The sequence below is a fragment of the Myxine glutinosa genome, chromosome 1, assembly GCF_964187855.1.
Source record: "Myxine glutinosa chromosome 1, kmMyxGlut1.1, whole genome shotgun sequence".
In the NCBI taxonomy this organism is placed as follows: domain Eukaryota; kingdom Metazoa; phylum Chordata; class Myxini; order Myxiniformes; family Myxinidae; genus Myxine; species Myxine glutinosa.
The window spans coordinates 403001929-403022570 of record NC_136261.1 but is presented as its reverse complement, the minus strand read 5'-3'; the positions used below and the strand labels follow the sequence as shown (position 1 = coordinate 403022570).

The window sequence follows — 20642 nt, the reverse complement described above, 5'->3', positions numbered from 1 at the left end:
TAGTTGGAAATAATAAAAAGCACAACTTGTGTCCATTTTTATTTAGGGCCTCAGGGGCCAACTAAGGGTGGTCCACCTGTTTGGCATAGGTGCCACCTTACCGAGGTCCGCAAGCAAGATTCCCTGGCCACTATGGCCGGTCTCCAACAGAGGTGCCCTGCCCCAGAACCTGGGGTCCATCAAGTGGTACGTGGCCGCAGAACAGCGGTCCATAAAGTGGTACATCAACGCAATGCATGCTGGTTCTGGGAATCTCGGGCGCACAATGGCCACCTCACGCACGCTCCCCTCGACACCCAATGGCGCACAGGTCATGTGGGAGACAAAAGAAAGACAATTGAGCGAGGGGTAAGGTCACAAGGGTACACGTCAAAAAGGCAATGCAAGGCGAAATGCGTACGGAGGGCGAAGTGAGAAAGCTCGTCCATACCGTATGTCACCCCCCTGTCACCTACCCTACCCTTGCCCTTGCCCTTACCCCATATGTACAAAATCTACACATTACCAATTCGTCACTACTGTCACGTCTTCCCCATATTTCCCCTGTACCAAATTCGTCACCACAATCCCTCTACTTCAAAATTTGCCATCACCAATTCATCATCAATCCTCATAAGGAGGGAGAGATGGAATTACGCACAATGTCACACCCACGTCATGATGCGTCTCACAATCCAAACATTTGCATCATAAAAAATAATCAAAACGTGGCATGGTGTGGAGTACCTGTCACCTCAGGTGAGTGGATGCAGATGGTGCAAGGAGATCCTTCATCCTAACTATCCTCTAAATGACTTTAACACACTTTACACTACCCTGGGTCTTTCCCTGCCAATCCATTGGCCAACTTACACTGTGGGTTCTAATAACCAATTCCCATTGGCCAAACTGTGGTGCTTCTCAATTTGGGGTCTCACTCCCCCGATTCATCTCCCGGTGCCCTCGCACAATTTCTGGGCTGCGACGTCTAGCTCTCCCAACAGGTCTACCCACCTGCACACCTCCACCACTGTAGTTGCCACCCGAGCTTACCTAGCTCCTCACCCTAACCTATCTAACTGGGGCAGGCCCCTCCTGGCTCTGTCACCCCACTTGGTGCCCTCTGGCACTGGGCTACCCGGGTCCGTCCTCCGGATCCTCGGGCCCCATCCACAACAACTACTACCGGCTCCCAGAGCCCACCTGCGGCCTCACCTGGCCGACATCCTTACAGTGGTGGAGTGCCCAAACCAACTACACACACTAACAGGCTACACGCCCAGCCATTTCCACAACACTAATGCACCCATCCACATACCATTCTGCATCCGCACCACAGATGCCAATATCCAACCACAATTTACCTGTACCCTCTACCTAACACTTACACTACCCGCCCCGGGTATCCGTGATGGGGGTCCACTCTTCCCCCATTCACACCTTCGCACCATCCACTCCACTCCACAATTTCTATCATTCTCACTCCACGACCATCCATTCCAATACTCCAGATATTCCACACTACCATTTATTCCACACAGCCACATACACCTGTTGTTGCACACCTGTGCCCTCACACCTGGTGCCACCTGCACCCTCATTTCTTCCTGGACCATTTGGTCAACACAACACGCAATCACCACCACTCCCTCATACACTGCTCCACACACCTGTTCAGTTGCACACCTGTGCAATCACACCTGTTCCATTCTCACCTGTTCAATCCTCACACACACGGCATCATCTCAGCTAACTACTCCCCTCTGAAACTTGCGCTTCCCAGTCGTCCCTTTAAACTATTGCGCTCCCACGTCATTATAATCCACACTAATCTACCTGCGTCCCCACTACAGGTATCAGTCACTAACTAAACTTAACGTTACCTAATGTCATCTTCGCTAGATCCCTACAATTATCCAAGCCCTCCCTGGCTCGGTTGTCATAGCCACCCCATAAACTATTGCGCATTTGCCCCCATCTGTGAGGGATGGTGGATTTGCCATCCCTCCACATCGGGGGTCTCTCACTATCAATTTTGTTCGTCCAGATTCCAACCAATTCAAAAATTTTCCATTTACTGCCAATTCTACTCACTTTTCTAAATTTCGTTTTAAATCACTATCACTATCCCGATCACCATCATCACAGTCCGCTATATCCTAGCCTCGGTGCGTCATGACATCATTAAACTCGGCTTCGTAAAGCCGAGCAATGAATTTGGGTGGTTTGGTTGCCTGCAGGTTGAATCCGTCCGGCTTTCGGTTCAAGGGAGGTGGTTTGGTTGGACCGAGGCTCCACGCACCATCTCGGCGCGGCACCTTGCGGTCCCGGGCCCGATGGCTCAATCTCCCCCGGTCGGAACCCCGTCCCCACGAGGGGGCACCGTTCCGCCTCCTCCCACTCGCCCTTGAACCGGACCGGTCGCCTCGCCCGACAAAGCCCGGACTCGACCGTGCGGGGCGGGGCCAAGCCCGAATCGGCAACGACGCTTCGAAGAGAAGCGACGCAGCATCGACCCGCGCCGGGCCTCGCACCCAACAAAGCACCCCTCGCACTGAGTGCTCGCATCGGCTATCCTTCGCTCTAACCACTAACCCGGTTACCATCGATGCTTTACTTGCATGCTTACAAGCATACGCTACCCCTTTCACACTCACAAAACCTGGCGTTCCAACGCCGTCCGTACATTCCACCAACGCTCTCCCTGTTACACACCACACCTCTCGCGCACACTTTGGTCCACACCTCTCCTCCGTTACGTCCTCCGTAACACTCACCATGGGCATGCACTCTTGCATCCACCCACTAACGCGCTCACATGGGCTCTCCCACACCCGCGCCATGACCAACTCAGGTGTGCTTCCTCGCACACGTTCCACCACCACCTTACTCTCCATGTCACACTTCGTACACCCCGACGTGCATTCTCGCTCGCACTCGGTTTCACACTCGCGCTCCGATGTGCCCTCTCGCACCTGCGCCATCACCAACTCACTATTCGTGTCACTCTCCGCACACCCCGACGTGCATTCTCGCTCGCACTCGGTTTCACACTCGCGCTCCGATGTGCCCTCTCGCACCTGCGCCATCACCAACTCACTATTCGTGTCACTCTCTGTACACCCCGACGTGCATTCTCGCTCGCACTCGGTTTCACACTCGCGCTCCGATGTGCCCTCTCGCACCTGCGCCATCACCAACTCACTATTCGTGTCACTCTCCGTACACCCCGACGTGCATTCTCGCTTGCACTCGGTTTCACACTCGCGCTCCGATGTGCCCTCTCGCACCTGCGCCATCACCAACTCACTATTCGTGTCACACTCCGTACACCCCGACGTGCATTCTCGCTCGCACTCGGTTTCACTCCCACACTTTATAGCACACCCACTCGCCGACGCACACTTTTTTCTCCCACGCGTGCCATTTCCACTCACACGGGACCCTTCACCAACACCCTGGTGCCATATCGATCCCAATCGCGCGACAATTCTTTTGTCGCCAAACATCCTCTTACAAAATCTCCCCGCACAATACACAACAGCACGACTCACCTGGGGGATCCTTTTCTCCACGCGAACCTGCAAACTTCCATTCGGGTTAAGCACAGCATCGTGATGTGAGCAGGGACTTTGTACATAATCCATTTCTCCCTGCAATTCCCGGGCTACCTCCGTCATCTCTTCAATTTTAATTCCCAGCACTGCTTTTTCTTTATTAACCTCGGCAACCGCTGGCTTTAATAAAACACCCTCCTCTACCTCAGCGGTCGCCGGCTTTTCCAAACCCCGTGTCGCGATTTCTACCCCCGTCATTGTACCCGCGCTTTCCTCCGCTTCACTCAACCGGCGCTTCTCGACCCGCGTTACTTCCTTGTGCACCCCTGGGACCCTTTCGCCCAACTTGCGGTCTCTGTCCCTCTGCTCCCTTGCCTCTCTATCGGCCCTCATTCCATTCGTTGTTGCTTCAATTTGGTTCCCCATTACCCCCATTTGGTTTTCCAATCGTTCCATATTCCTGGCTCTTTTTTTGTTGTCGCACTTCGACTGTGCCATTTATTCGCTAAACCGTGCCATGAACTGCTGCATGTTAAAGCCCGCTGATACAGCGGGCTCGGCTACCGCGCGCTCGTGCGAGGCGCCTCTTTGCGCGCCTGAAACCTCGTGCGCGAGAGCGCCATTTTGTGCGTCTGAAACCTCCGCAACGACATTGCCATTTTTCTCCTCCTCCCTTTCCTCCACATACATTTCCCCGAGGTCCTGGGTCGATTCCACCCTGTCTATCTCTCCCACCGACATCCGATCGCCTTGATTGTCCATGGCGCGATCTCAAAATTCGGGTTTTGCTTTATAAAACAAAATAAATTTCAGCAGCTTGTAATTTTGAGCGCGTTAAGCGTGCTTCGGGTCCGATTTCGGGTCCGATCTCCCTCCTCGACACCAATTGTTACTCTAATAGTACAATTGGTGTTCCAAAATTTGGGCCTAACAAATTTAGTCCCAGGTCCGAATCCAACTCCTCGACACCAATTGTTACTCTAATAGTACAATTGGTGTTCCAAAATTTGGGCCTAACAAATTTAGTCCCAGGTCCGAATCCCACTCCTGACACCAATTGTTACAGACGCGGTTTTAGATGTTATATTGACCGAGCGGTGGTGTATTTAACCACGTCCGAACAGTTACTCCCCGATTAGAACCCGATTCCACCCGACGTTGACCAGATCGCCCCACAGATATTCAATCGGGAAACCTCTAAAGCGACCGAAAGAGAATGAAAAAGAAGAAGAAGAAGAATACGGAGGAAGAACAGATTTATTATACACACACAAGCAATGGATGGAAGAAGCAGTAACACAGCGAATCGTTAACTTACACTATTCATTTTTACTTAACCCAAAGACAACGAGCAGGACAGGACGTTCACACTTACACAGGGGATATTGCAGGCAGGTAGGGCTTGAGGTGGATTGCTTGAGAGGGAGGCAAAGTCGGGAGGCAGCAGCTCGCGATTCCTCGCGGTTTTGGCGGGAAAACCCTCCGTCGCGTATCCGCTGCGGTAGACGTCACGCGCTGGTTCGGCACACCTGCTCCTCTTCTTGTGGTGGAGCCGTCTCCCTCCTTTCAGCGCGTCTCTCCAAAGCTGGTTTCCTTGCCGAGTACCTCTCCTCTTTGGCTTGGAGCGTTTCGCATCTCACCGCTCCTCTTGGTGCAGCCTCTTTGCTCATCTCCCAGGTCATCTCCCAAGGCCTCTCTTAAAGCAGTCCCTTACAGTCGCTTTTATCACCTCGGGCGAAATCAAGCCGCCGGCTCCGAGGGCACGCCTACCGGGTCGCTCACGGCGGTGCTGATTGGCTGTTAGGGCTGGTTCACTCCTTCCCTCTTATGACGAGGTGGAGACACGCCTTTCTTCTCCGACTCAAAGCACATGGGCAATGGCGGCCTGCGGGATTGAAAACAACTCCCCTTTTGAAAGGAACTTTGGAGAGCGGAGATGTTTGGGGAAATTGGAAGGGCCTACGCTTATTTTGTTTGATACAATGCAAAGTCAATCTAGTGGGAAACACATATTTAGCCTACATGGAATAAGGAAATACACTATTTAAAAGATATATCGTGACCTGCGTGTAAGTTTCATGGAATTAACTAGGACGACGGCTGCGACCATTATTTACTTTAACAGGGTGTTACCATACTTTTGTAACGTTCACATTGTAACGTTTCCACATTCGTTACAATATATATATATATATATATATATATATATATATATATATATATATATATATATATATACACACATACATATATATAGTCAGACTCAGAGGAAGTGAAGGAAACAGATAAGACACCCTGTTTCTCGGTCAGCAGGAAACTATTTCCCTACCCACTCACTTTTAGACAGGGCTGAGAGAAAGTGCATCAACAGAAGATAGGAAATGCATTAACAGGAGATGAGCCAAGAGAAAATGTAATGAGAGTTCCTTTTGCCAAGCCTAAGGGAAGGGTGGTTATCACAGTTTGCCCTTTGTTTTCTTACTCAAACCAGATGGCCCTTGCAGCTGCTCAGCAACAGCTTTGTGCTGCCCGGTTTTACTCTTCCCAGAATACTTTGTAGCAGTTGCCCAGTATTGGCCTTTAGTTGTATGTAAAACAGAAAATATGAAGCTTAAATGTGTGAAATCCCTGACACTGCCACATCCAAAACTAAAGTTGGAGTATCTTCTCTAAAAAGTCGATAAGGATACATATTCGAACCTGCCTGATCTGTTCATTGTCGAGGCAGGTATCTCTTTTCATTACTCCAGATCATGGCAAAAGCGAAAAATAGGACTGCGGGTCCTGACGCTCACCTGCATGAGGAGCAACAGTCACTCAAACCCCTCGCAGACCCAGACCCCCTTTTAGACATTGATTTGTTTTATATGCCTAGAGCACACTTTGGTACATCACAGGTGATCAAGGCTGTAGTCAAGTTTCGTCGAAATTGTGTTTAGTTTTGGAGAAGAGAGGGAATACCTATTTTCAAACCCCTCCCACAATCCTTCACCGAACCTCTTAAACACACACATACATTCATAAACACAACATAAACACACATAAACACACACAAACACACACACACAAACACATACACTCATAAACACAAATAAACACACACAAATAAACACACACAAATAAGCACACAAATAAGCACACAAATAAACACACACAATTAAACACACACACATAAACACACACTCACACACATAAACACACACTCACACATATAAACACACACTTGCACACATAAACACACACACACACATAAACACACACTCACACACATAAACACACACATAAACACAAACCCACACACATAAACACACACTCACACATATAAAGACACACTCGTACACATAAGCACACACTCGTACACATAAGCACACACTCGTACACATAAGCACACACTCGTACACATAAACACACACTCGTACACATAAACACACACTCGTACACATAAACACACTCGTACACATAAACACACACTCGTACACATAAACACACACTCGTACACATAAACACACACACACACACACACACACACACACACACACACATATAAACACACACACACACACACATAAACACACACACACACACACACACACACATAAACACACACACACACACATAAACACAAGAACACACACACACATAAACACACATACACTCACATACACACACACACACACATACACACAAACATATACACACACACACATATACACACACACACATACACACACATACACTCACACACACATACACTCACACACATACACTCACACACACATACACACTCACACACACATACACTCACACACATACACGCACGCACACACACACACACATACATACATACATACACACACATAAACACACACACATGCATACACTGTCTCTGCCATGACTGTGCTGCCCGGTGTGTGTCTATGCCCGCCTCTGTCGTGCCGATCTGCATCTGTGTTTGTCTCGGCCCATGTTGCAGGTCTGCTTTTCTCTGCCTGTGTTTGTCTCTGCTCACTGTGCAGGTCTGTGTTTTTCTCTGCCTGTGTTTTTCTCTGCCTGTGTTTTTCTCTGCCTGTGTTTGTCTCTGCTCACTGTGCAGGTCTGTGTTTTTCTCTGCCTGTGTTTTTCTCTGCCTGTGTTTGTCTCTGCTCACTGTGCAGGTCTGTGTCTGTCTCTGCCCATGGTTGTGTGTCTGTCTCTGCCCATTGTGCAGGTATGTGTCTGTCTCTGCTGCCCGCCAAGAGAACAACACTCAGCCTTCTATGCATACGTCTCCCATCCAAGCACAAACCGAGTTTCTGAAATGGCAGGATTATGCGAGTTGAACCTGAAAAGCCTAACTTCCAGCAAAGTGGAGACTCCTTGGTGCATGTGTGTGAGATAATTGCAGTAAGAGGAAAACAAAAACAGGTTTTATATGTACGTGTGTATTAAACAAGAGGATCAACTCTGACCCTGAACGCGACATGATGCTGATGTTGCATGCGTAAATTATGCCAACACTTCACCTTCAAAGTAGTGTTGTGGAATTTTAAAAAAGCCTTTGAATTGATTTGACAAGACTCAAGAGAATTAAATGTCCACATTTCATCTCAGAAGACAATTAAAGATTTAATGACACATGGTAATACTTGATTCACTTTCACCAAAGGTGTTTACAGAATACACTTCCATTTGAGTTACAGATATATGAATAAAACGAAATCACCACGCTACATTCTACACACATTCAGATGACAAAATGAACCAAGAACTACCCGAGGGTGCCGTGAAATGGCTTTTTTATAGTCAGAGATCAAAGAGAGGGGTCAGGTAAAGTTCAAGAAAGATAACAAGCATTGCGTGAGTCTCCAATCCTCGGGTCAGCTGTTTTCTTTCTTCATCAAATGTAAACAAAGCCTCCTGCTCTTTCTGATAGCGTGCATGGAGACATCGGTTAAAGAAGAAAAACAGGGTCGGAGAAAGTTCGAATATACATCATTCTTATAAGTTCTATGTATTAAATCTTTTTAATACATATGTGTATATAGGTATCATATGAAAAGTCGTATCATATAAAAATATACTATATATGCAATATCAGGCTAACAAAGGACTATATCTCTATTCTTTAATTGAGCTTACTTTGGTGCGTGGTTATAAAACGAGATAGGCATCACAGCTTGGGTTGAATGTCTGCCTCTAATGCGAGCCTATTGAATTGTTATATAGTTCATAGAATGCAGTTAACACCGATTAATATATATATTCATTAAGTTTATGTATTTTCAATGGCAAAGTCGAGGCTCAGGTAAATCTACTTGATTTACACAAATTACGTACACAAATTAATTTTCTTCTTCTCCACTAGGATAGCATCCATGTGCTGGTCAGGTCATTGAAGACAGATTTTTGGTCACAAATACAGGGAATTCGAGTTGGCGATGCAGCTTATGCCCTGTTTCAGCACAGGCGGCGGCAAAGGCAGGCTTGGTAAACCCTGTTTCACCATCGATGGATGTATGCCATTCTCTGGTCTGTCGCGGATGAGGCAAACAGAGATCAAACGATTGTCTGACAAAGTCAAACGCCCTCGATGAGTAGAATTGAAGAGTCACAGCAAACGCTCTCAGTTCCTCTGGATAAGCAAGATTACCTTTCTTGTTTTGATTAAGCAAGATTAAGCAACCCCAAAACATCACTAAACCTCCTCCATATTTTACTGGAGGGAAGGTGTTATAATGTTTGAAGGCTTCGTTTTGTCTTCTGTAAACAGAGATGATGTGCTTTATCAAAAATCTCTAATTTGGTCTCATCTGTCATCAGGGCATTCTCCCAGAAGGATATTGGCTTGTTCAGGGGTGTTTTGGAAAATTCCAGTTGGGTTTTCTCAGCAGTGGGTTCCTCCTGGGTCTCCTCCCATAGAACCCCCTTCCATTGAGTCGGAGGACTGATGGTGCAAGTTGAAACTGTCGTACCAGTTGATCGAGGTGCTTTCTCCACCATTTGAGCAATCATTTGCTGCAATCTTCGATCAAGTTTTCTCTTGCGGCCACATTCAGGGAGGTTGGCTTCAGTGCCATGGGCCTTAAACTTCCTGATAACATTGCGTAAGGTGGACACAGGAACATCAAGGTCACTGGAGATGGACTTGTAGCCTGGAGATTGTCCATGTTTGGCTACAATTTTGTGTCTGACCTTGTCAGACAATTTTCTGGTTTTCTTTCTTTTCTCCATGCTCATTGCAGTACACACAATGACACAAAACAGCAGAATGACTCCTTTTCTCCATTCAAACAGGTTGAATGAGTGATTTTTATATTGCAGGCATATTTTTATATTTTATTCCACAGGTGAGTTCAATTCCAAAGTGGAGGAGAATCACCTGCTTGAAATATAATTATTTCTGACAACTTCTAAAAGGTGCAACTTTTAAAACACAAGACACACATAAAACACATTTGGGACCAAGAACAACCAAACACTTTTTGACACAGACACTCACCTGTGAAATGTTACACCGGTTCGCCAAAGTTTTCTCTCATCCCGATTCATGCAGCCATATGGGACACAGGCTGCCATGATCTTGGCAAATCAAAATAGTACAAAAAAGCTGGAATGAAGACAGAATGAAGACAGACAGACAGAAGACAGAAAGCTGGAATGAAGACAGACAGACAGACAGAAGACAGAAGACAGAACGGAAAGTGAAGCTTTCCGTTCAGCTTCACTTCAGCTGAACAAATGAAGTAAAATTCGTAATTAGATCATGATATACTGCTGTTGCGTTTTATTAGCTTTTTGATGGTCCCAAGATGGCCGCCGCTTCGCATTGGCGGCTTCACTCTCGATTGTACAAATAGTGCACAGCACCCAATACAGTAAGTATAGAGATCAGTGGTCGTGGCCGATTCGGCCAGGCTGGGCCCATTTCGCAATTAAAAGCTGAGCTGAATTATCGTAGTCAATATTCTATGGCCACGAGTAAAAGCTGAATTATAGTAGTAAATTCATTCAAAAAGAACCCGGGCAATGCCGGGTGGTTTCGGCTAGTGCACTGTATATTAACATCGATCACGTGGTACGAGCAAAGGTAACACTATAATACAATGACACGGACTCGTGTTGGCAGAGCAGATTAACATGATGTTATACACTGTGTATAAACATCAACGTTATCTGCTCTAACATCTCCGTCAATACCCTGGAAAACATCAGGGAAAAAAACGTTTTTTCAATCGATTAATCACGTGACAATGTTTTCTTTCCTCAAGAAGGAGCATTCCCTTTACGCTGTTTATCACCTCTCATAAGGTGATGTGTTTTGTGGGCAAAGTGAGAGCCACCCTCGGTCTCATCTCGAAACATTGTGGATCACGATCGGTCTCGCGTTATCTCTCATCTCTCGTGGTCTCGGGTTGCATTGATTGCATGACGTCATTGAATTTGTGAGCCCTGGTCCCGTGACCATTATGCACGTGCGTTAATCCGCCATTGCGTACAGAGCAGCGCTCACTCGCACGTGGTTCATTCTAACCCAGAAGCCGTCCCTGCTTCTTCTTTATCTTCGCTTTTATTTCGCCCTGTAATGTGGCGGCTTACAAATTGCTGACATCACAAACAATGTTCTTCCAAAGAGAAAGAGGCACGAAGAGCGTAACCAGGAAGTATTTAATAATGTTGAACAACTTCCGGGTGATCTTGCAAACCTTGTGCTGTGATTGTGACAAAGAGGTGACCGGATCTGAAGAGGTTTGTTTGGAGATTCTCATTTTATTATTAATCCTGAGAAAGATCTGTAAAATGTTTATTTACAGATAAAATTATTTTCTGTTCGTTGATGATGGGAATGAAGATAAAGTTAAACGAGTTTTTATTGAATGCATGTTGAGGTATTTGATTGTTCATTTGATGAGGTGTTTTTCACTCGTTTTTTTTTTGTTCACTGCATTGTTTTATATCACGTCATCACTAAACCTCATACAACGATCGTTAAACCTCATTCTTCCTTTTAATTACAAACCAGGCAGAAAGTTATTATTGTTAACTTGTATAGCCAATGTCACCTCCAAATGAGGAGGTGTTATCAAGGTTGTCGATGATGGATGGATGAGGCATCCATGTAGCGCTGGTGCGGAAAAAAATGTCGGCACCATCTGCTTCATCCAAAACTAAAGTTGGAGAATCTTCTCTGAAAAGTCGTTTCGGCCAGAGATTTTCAACCGGTGGGTTGTAACCATCAGTGGGCCAGAAGGTGTAACCATCAGTGCGCCGGAAGGTGTAACCTCATGGTCCGCGGACATCATACCCACCTGAGAAGGCAGGTGATTAGTTTACCTCACGAGTGTTTGTAACATTTACCTCACGAAAAAAAGTCATATTGTGGCGGACACAAAAGCCCACTGGCGTGGTGACATCATTCCGCGCACCAAGTGGGCGGTGGCCACGCCCGAGGGGTAGGCGTGGCCTCATGAGATACACCGGGCGCGCAGCCCGGAGCGCGCCAGTGTTACAGTGAGCTCCTGAAATAAAGACGCTTATAAGTTACCGCTTGTCCGCTTCCTCCTTGCTCGCAAGCAGCGCGCGTAACGCCGCGCTTTAATATTAATGCTATTGTATTGATTTGTGATTGGAAAGATGCTGTTTAAAATGAAAATTTAGAGAGATTGAGTTTAAAGGTGAATTTCGAAATGACGTGAGGGTTTCCATCCGTAACATTCACGGATTCGGTATTTGCAGTTTCGCCATTGACCGTATTTGGTTGATTGAAGGTGCTTCCGGTGTGGAGAACGTCTCGGGCATCTCGTGTTCACACGAAAAGGTAAGCTGCTGTGTTTTACTTTTACTGTATTTTATTTTGACGACATGGGCCGTTAACTGAAAAGAAAAACCGATGATGGTGGCGAAACTTCAGGAGTTGCTGAAAGGAGGTGAAACGCATTGTCAGAAAACACGACCCCGGATATCTTAAGTTTTGATTTGCAGTGGAAGGGGATTCAGTCAGAGCGGGCAATCAAGTTCCTGTTACCATTGACAACCACATCCGTGTGAGTCAGGGTTTTCATTTGTGACTCGCACAAAATCAAAGACCAGGAATAAACTGAAAGCAACTTTGAATGGTACTCTGCGAGTCGGCCTCTCACCCATCCCACCTCAGATTGATCTGATTGGTTCTTAGAAGCAAACCAAGGATCTCACTAACGTAGGCATCACTCTATATTTAAGGCTTAATAGTCTAGTAGGAAGACTAGGTCCCCCTGCACCCCCCGGAGATATACTTCTAATCAGTGTTTCTAGATTGGAAAAAATGTGTAGAAAATGACTAGCTATGGCCCCAAGCTGTAAAAATGTCCCACATACCATTTTTATGCAAATTACTGCTGCAAATTTTATGCAAAATTATGCAAATTTTATGCAAATTTTTGATGAGGAGTAGAGTTGAGGGGTCTTTGAGGGCTTCATCGAGGTGCTCTCGGTTGCAAGACTGGGTCATTCTGAGAAGCACAGCAGGGTCAGAGATCATGATGTTCTCCTCCTCAGTGAATCTCTCCATCAACAGCCTCTCCATTGCCTCACACACTGTTTTGAGGCAAAAGAGGGACTTTGCGTAGGCCTTTCCACTGAGAACACCTTTGAGAGATCCACTTGTTACTAGTTGTGCCTCAAAGAGAATCTCTGCATATCCAGAACCACGCATCTTGTGTCCAGTGAGCATCCCGATGTAGTTCATGGATGTGTGGAAGGGTCCAATCGTTACTACATGACTAGCAAATTCATTTGGCCAGCGCCAGATGATGGGAAGGGCTTTCATGCAGACACCCAGATCAAATGTATTCAGGACCCATCTCTGACCCACCTCAGCAGTTGCTGCCTCGGAACGCTTCAGTAGCTCACGAACAACTGCGTTGTCTGTGATCGGTTGGTGGATAGGCGTGCAGTAGTCGACTGTTGATTTGCTGGGTGGGGGAGAACCAGTTGCAGAGGTGAAACCCCCTAGCCCAGGCACAGGCTGCAGGCCATTGCCATGCCATGCAGGCACCAGGCACAGACCGATCACAGACAACGCAGTTGTTCGTGAGCTACTGAAGCGTTCCGAGGCAGCAACTGCTGAGGTGGGTCAGAGATGGGTCCTGAATACATTTGATCTGGGTGTCTGCATGAAAGCCCTTCCCATCATCTGGCGCTGGCCAAATGAATTTGCTAGTCATGTAGTAACGATTGGACCCTTCCACACATCCATGAACTACATCGGGATGCTCACTGGACACAAGATGCGTGGTTCTGGATATGCAGAGATTCTCTTTGAGGCACAACTAGTAACAAGTGGATCTCTCAAAGGTGTTCTCAGTGGAAAGGCCTACGCAAAGTCCCTCTTTTGCCTCAAAACAGTGTGTGAGGCAATGGAGGGCTGTTGATGGAGAGATTCACTGAGGAGGAGAACATCATGATCTCTGACCCTGCTGTGCTTCTCAGAATGACCCAGTCTTGCAACCGAGAGCACCTCGATGAAGCCCTCAAAGACCCCTCAACTCTACTCCTCATCAAAAATTTGCATAAAATTTGCATAATTTTGCATAAAATTTGCAGCAGTAATTTGCATAAAAATGGTATGTGGGACATTTTTTCAGCTTGGGGCCATAGCTAGTCATTTTCTACACATTTTTTCCAATCTGGAAACACTGATTAGAAGTATATCTCCGGGGGGTGCAGGGGGACCTAGTCTTCCTACTAGACTATAAATGTTTATTTTAGGCCAACACATCACCTTTTTTTTTTTTTTTTTTTTGTATACAAGATCGAGGCTCGTGAAAGAGCTAACATTAATCACACAAAAAGACAAACCGACACACAAAACACAAAAAACAAGGGGAGCAGCAGACAAGATGGGGAGAGAGGGGGAAGGACACAAAAGAGAGGGGGAAGAGGGGGAAGGAGACAAACACAACATTTGAGAGCAGGGACATCGGGAGGACTTGGGGGGAGGTGGGAGAGGAACAAAACATATGAACACTGCAAGGACTCTGGGGTGAATTACCGGGGGTAGAAAAGATCATGGTTATTGATGGGGGAAGATAAGAGATGGTGGTGAACAGCTGTTTTAAAGACCTGGAGGGAGGAGTGGGATTGAAGGGAGTGGGGGAGTTTGTTCCAGAGGTGGGAGAAAAGGGGAATGAAAGAGTGAAGGTGAGCAGAGAGCCTAGACTTTGGCAGTTTAACCATAAGAGGGTTGCAGGCAGATCTTGTGCGACCTGAAGGAATATTGGGGGGGACAGAGCACAGAGAGAGCTGGGGGAGCAAGGCCGGAGAGGAGTCGGTAGAAGACAGAAAGACCACCAACCTGCCTGTGGTGAGTGAGTGAAAGGCCCTCGGTGTTGACTACATCGCAGGAGATTCCAATGATTCTGAAAGCTTTGGCCTCAACAGCGTGAAGCCGAGCAAGGTGTGAGGCAGGAGCACCAGCCCAGAGGGGGGAACAGTATTCCATTGAGCTGCGGATGAAAGCCTTGTATGTGGTGAGGAGCTCAGGTGTGCCAAGGAAGGACTTCGCACAACGGAGGATGCCCAGTCGGTGACTGGCTTTGGAGGCCAGCTTGGAAATGTGGTTTTCCCAAGAAAGATCATGGCAGATAGTGAGACCCAAAAGCTTGAGCGACAGAACTTCTTGGAGAGGATTGTTGAGAAAGTAGATGGGAGGGTTGTCCAGTCGGTCCTTTCGGAGAGACATCGTAAGAGCGTGAGATTTGTCAGGATTGAAATACATGTTCCACTTGTTTGACCAGTGTGTGATTTTGTCCAGGTCTGCAGAGAGTGAGGAGGCTGCAGACTGCCGATCTGAGGGATGAGGAATGGAGCGACAGAGAGTAGAGTCATCAGCAAAGAGATAGAGGGGATTTTCAAGAGAGTCAGAGAGATCATTGATGAAGACCAGAAAAAGCACAGGGCCCAGAACACTACCTTGGGGAACTCCAGCCTGAACAGGAAGAGGAGATGAGAGAAACCCATTCAGGGCCACACGTTGACTACGACCAGAAAGGAAGTCCGCCAGCCATGCGTGGGGATTTCCATGGATACCAAAGGAGGAGAGTTTGGTGAGCAGAGCAGGGTGCCAGACCGTATCGAAGGCACGTGAAATGTCAAGGGAGACCGCTCTAATTTCCTGTTTGGCGTTGAGGACCTCCATCCATTGTTGAGAAAGCAGAAGCAGCATGTCCAGAGTAGAGTGACCAGGTCTGAAACCAAATTGATGATCAGAGATCAAGCCATTGGAGAAGAGGAAAGATTTAATATCTGAAGCAATGATGGATTCCATGACTTTGCTGATAATTGGGAGAAGGCTGATTGGTCTGTAGTTGCTGGGATCTGTTTTTGCACCTTTTTTGTGCAAACCGGTGATGTTGGCTGATTTCCAAGCAGATGGCAGATGACCTTGAGCAAAAGAGAGGGTGAAGAGAACTGAAAGAGGGAGTGAAAGAGCAGAAGAACATGATTTTAGGACCCGTGGGCTGATGCCGTCAGGACCAGTTGCAGAATCAGAGTCGAGGGTTGACAGAAACTTTTCCACCTTGTCAGGAGGAAAGGACACAGAGTCCAGGAGCAGCTGAGTACGACTGGGTAGTGGGTATGGTGGGTACAGAGAGGGATGGGTTTGGGACACAAGATTTAGAGGCAAACACAGAGTTGAGGCATTCAGCTTTTTCACGTGCGAAACCTTCAAACTGGGACAGCATCCATGTGCAACTCAGGTCTTTAAAGACAGAGATTTTGGTCACAAATACATGGAATTAGAGTGGATGATGCAGCTTACCCCCTCATGATGGGCTCATCAGGATAATGTACTGGCAAATCATTTATTACTCCTGCCAGGGAGTAATGCATTCACTCGTGTCCATGTGTGTGTGTTCGAGTGTTTGTGAACAAGATATCTGGAAAAGTTCTGAGCGGATTTGGATGAAAGTTGGTGGGATGATTGCCCTTGGGATAAGAAAGAATTGATTAGTTTTTGGTGAAGCTCAGGATATTATTCCCGATCCAGCAATTTTTTGAAGGATTTTTTTACCATTGGAAGATAGGGCTCATTTTTTTAAACATTATCTTCTATATATTCCATATTTAACATTGTGATATGAAAATAGTTTTCATATTTGTTGTAAATGTAGTTTAAACTCGTGGTTATGCGTTAGAGCGGTGTATTTTGTTTTTACCAGCGTCGTCTTCAATGTTCATTTTTTAATTTTTATAATAGACATATTCTGTCATTTTAAAACCACCAAAGTGTGTATTAGGTTTCCCCATTTCATAAAATGTATCGTTTGATACGTATAATGCTTTAAAACAGTTTTTTTTTGTTTTTTTTTAAACTCAGAAGAGATATCAAGATTTAGCTCAGCGAATGTCATTCGCGGTGTCAGTATTTGATGAACTTATAAAGACTTCGTTCCAAATTTGTCAATGGCTGAGGTATATTAACAAACGAATATAACAGATTTGGCAAAATTCCAACTTTTAAGAAAAAGATCGCATATTCACCCAGGGTTGTGAGGTTGAAGAAGAAGAAACCTCGCATGGGTTTCCAAACCAAATAAATAATTCTGGTTCTGCGATTTTCAGGTTTATTTTTTCTATATATCTACATATCTGGGCAGTGTCTGTTGTCACTGAACTACTCCCTGAAACTTTTATTTCCGTGGTTGTGAAGTGGTTTTAATAACGTGGTGGTGGTTTTGAATCACGTGGTGGTGAGGTATTTTGAATTATGTGGTGGTGAGGTATTTTGAATTATGTGGTGGTGAGGTATTTTGAATTATGTGGTGGTGAGGTGTAAAATGACGTGGTGGTGAGGTGTTTTTAATTTCGTGTTTTGTGGCTGTGAAGTGTTTTTAATTTCGTGTTTCGTGGCTGTGAAGTGTTTTTAATTACGAGTTTCATGGCTGTGAGGTGTTTTTAATTTTCTATATATATATATTTATAGATACTGTATATATATATATATGTATATATATATATATATATCTGTGCAGTGTCTGTCTTGTGCTTCTTGTCTTGTGTTGTCACTGAACTACTCCCTCAAACTTTTGTGAAATCGTACGATTCCAACTTGACCCACGGCGGGAGTATGCGCTCTACTGAGTGGCGTTCTAGTTTGTGACCATGCTTCACAGCTCAAAGGTGAGTGTGGTTGTCTCTCACGTATGCTATCAGTGTGAATGTGGTGATCAAGCTGGATACGTGATCAAGTTGGACAAGATAATATCTCACAAAACATTCCAAACTGAGTCAAGAAAATAACATGTATAACTTTTCTCTGATTAACATAAGCGTTGTATCCTTGGCACGTCATCGGTGAAATGGAAAACTTCTTTGAATGGCTCAACTCCCAAGGTCTGAGCGCAGAAACAGCCCAAGCAGTGATCAATAAGCTTAGAATTGAGGACCAGAAGGTTATTCGAGCTTGTACTGAGCCTAATCCATTGCGAACCGAGCTCCTCTCTCTCGCCAAAGAGAAATTGCAATTTGCAATGTATTCTGACTTCTGTAGATTTATGAATTCTTTTTCGAATCCGCAAGATGTCCAGATTGCATGTTCTTCTCTATTGGGAAGTATTTTCGTCAACTTGGAGAATGTTATTCGGCAACTTTCCAGTTTCTGTGAAAAGTTTTTCGGATCCCAAAATGTGCACCGGGACAACGTTTCTGGTTTCTGTGGAATCGGGCTCAGTGAGTTCTGCAGTCTCCAATTTCAGGATGATGGATTAACACCCAAGTCTTGTCCGTGACGTATTTTTTAAATACAGCATGGCATGTCAAGAAGTAACCTTCATGTTCTGTGATTGATTTATTTTTTATTTTTTACCTCTGCCACCAAAGGTGGACGGAGGTTATGTTTTCACTCCTGTCTGTTTGTTTGTGAGCAGGATATCTCAAAACATTGTAGTTGGACAGGTTGCTTGGAGGACAACTAAACTTGTTGGACAGGTTGCGTGTGTGATGAGGATGTAGTGGTTAAATTTTGGTGAAGATGTGGATGCATGTCCGACAATCGGCCCATCCGCCGCGCAAGGGAGACGTGTGTGTGTGTGTGTGTGTGTGTGTGTGTGTGTGTGTGTGTGTGTGTGTGTGTGTGTGTGTGTGTGTGTTGTGTGTGTGTGTTGTTTTTGTCTCCATATGTGTGTTTCAGAAGGTGGAATGGAGTCCTTCCAGTCTCGAAGTATCCACCTCCATTTCAGTAATAGTATTTAATTTTTTTATTTTAATATACAGGATCGAGGCTCGTGAAAGAGCGAACATTAATCGCACAAAAAGTCAAACCGACACATGAAACACAAAATAAGGGGAGTGGTGGTCAAGATGGGGAGAGAGGGGGAAGGACACCAACACAACATGTGAGAGCAGGGGCATCGAGATAACTGTGGGAGGAAGAGGGCTTGGGGGGAGGTGGGAGAGGTAGAAAACATATGGACACTGCAAGGACTTCCAGGAAAGAAGTTGGAATTTCAAAAAAGTAGATCTGGGGTGAATTAGTGGGGGTAGAAAAGATCAAGGTTTTGGATGGGGAAAGATAAGAGATGGTGGTGAACAGCTGTTTTTAAAGACCCGGAGGGAGGAGTGGGTTTGAAGGGAGTGGGGGAGTTTTTTCCTGAGGTGGGAGAAAAGGGGAATGAAGGAGTGAAGTTGAGCAGAGAGCCTAGATTTTGGCAGTTTAACTTTAAGAGGGTTGCTGGCAGATCTTGTGCAACCTGAAGGAATATTTGGGGGACAAAGCACAGAGAGAGCTGGGGGAACAAGGCCAGAGAGGAGTCTGTAGAAGACAGAAAGACCACGAACCTGCCTGCGGTGAGTGAGTGAAAGGCTCTCGGAGTTAACTTCATCGCAGGAGATTCCAATGATTCTGAAAGCTTTTGTTTCAACAGCGTGAAGCCGAGCTCGGTGTGAGGCAGGAGCACTGGCCCAGAGGGGGGAACAGTATTCCATTGAGCTGCGGATGAAAGCCTTGTGTGTGGTGAGGAGCTCAGTTGTGCCAAGGAAGGACTTCGCACGATGGAGGATGCCCAGTTGGTGACTGGCTTTGGAGGCCAGCTTGGAAATGTGGTTTTTCCAAGAAAGATCATGGCAGATAGTGAGACCCAAAAGCTTGAGTGACAGAACTTCTTTGAGAGGATTGCTGAGAATATAGATGGAAGGGTTTTCCAGTTGGTCTTTTCGGAGAGACATTGTAAGAGTGTGAGATTTGTCAGGATTGAAAAACATGTTCCACTTGTTTGACCAGTCTGTGATTTTGGCGGTGCGATGCAAGGCTGAGGTGGTCAGCCAGCGGAGCGGAGGCACGAGGTACAGTTTGGAGGCTTCGTGGATACATGGTGCGCCAGCAGATAAAATCTTCCCCTGTCCAGGCATCTGAGATGACAGGTTGGTTTGATGTGGTGTGCAGTTTGCAGTGTGCAGTGCGGTGGTGTGCCGAGTGCGTGTCTTACAGCCAGACTGGAGCCGGGGCAACAACGGGTGGTGCATTAAGCTGGGTATGCACTGGGATGCGAAGCGCGCGCATCGAGGGGGACACTGAGGGGGTGCTATATGGCCGCCATTGCCGTTTTCAGGGCGGATGTTATGCAAGTCCATCGACAATGACAAGAGAAGGGATTGAAAGTCGTAGAACACTGTGCCAAATGGATAAAGTATATCCAGGCAGCGGGTACCGGGTGGGTAGGGCCCCAAAAGAAGTGAAGTAGCAGGCATCCAATGGGTGGACCGGCTCGGATACTGACAGATGACCTTGGGCAAAAGAGAGGGTGAAAAGAACAGATAGAGGGTGAGATATAGCGGCAGAGCAGGATTATAGGACCCGTGGGCTGATGCTGTCTAGTCCTGTTGCAGAATCAGAGTCGAGGTTTGACAAAAACTTCTCCACCTTGTCAGGAGAGAAGGACACAGAGTCCAGGAGCAGTTGGGTTCGACTGGGTATGGTGGGAACAGAGAGATGGGTTTGGGACACAAGTTTTTGAGGCAAACACAGAGTTGAGGCATTCAGCTTTGTCACATGCGTTGTCAACTGTGTAGCCATTTGAGGTAAGGGAGGGGATGGAGGGGGAACAAATGTCAGAAACAGATTTGACCAGATTCCACCAGGATTTGGAAGAG

General features: G+C 46.3%; 1 protein-coding gene across 7 annotated transcripts in view; it reads left to right on the top strand.

Moving 5' to 3' along the window:
• LOC137417231 (uncharacterized) overlaps positions 1-20642 on the top strand; it is a 51825-nt gene that overhangs the window by 14376 nt on the left and 16807 nt on the right. For 4 of the 7 annotated variants that reach the window (XM_078770354.1, XM_078770351.1, XM_078770352.1 and 1 more), the window contains exon 2: positions 12249-12330. The exons of the other annotated variants lie outside the window; for them this stretch is intronic. The gene's annotated coding sequence lies outside the window, so the exon portion shown is untranslated. The remainder of the gene's footprint in view (positions 1-12248; positions 12331-20642) is intronic. 7 annotated transcript variants of the gene reach the window in all.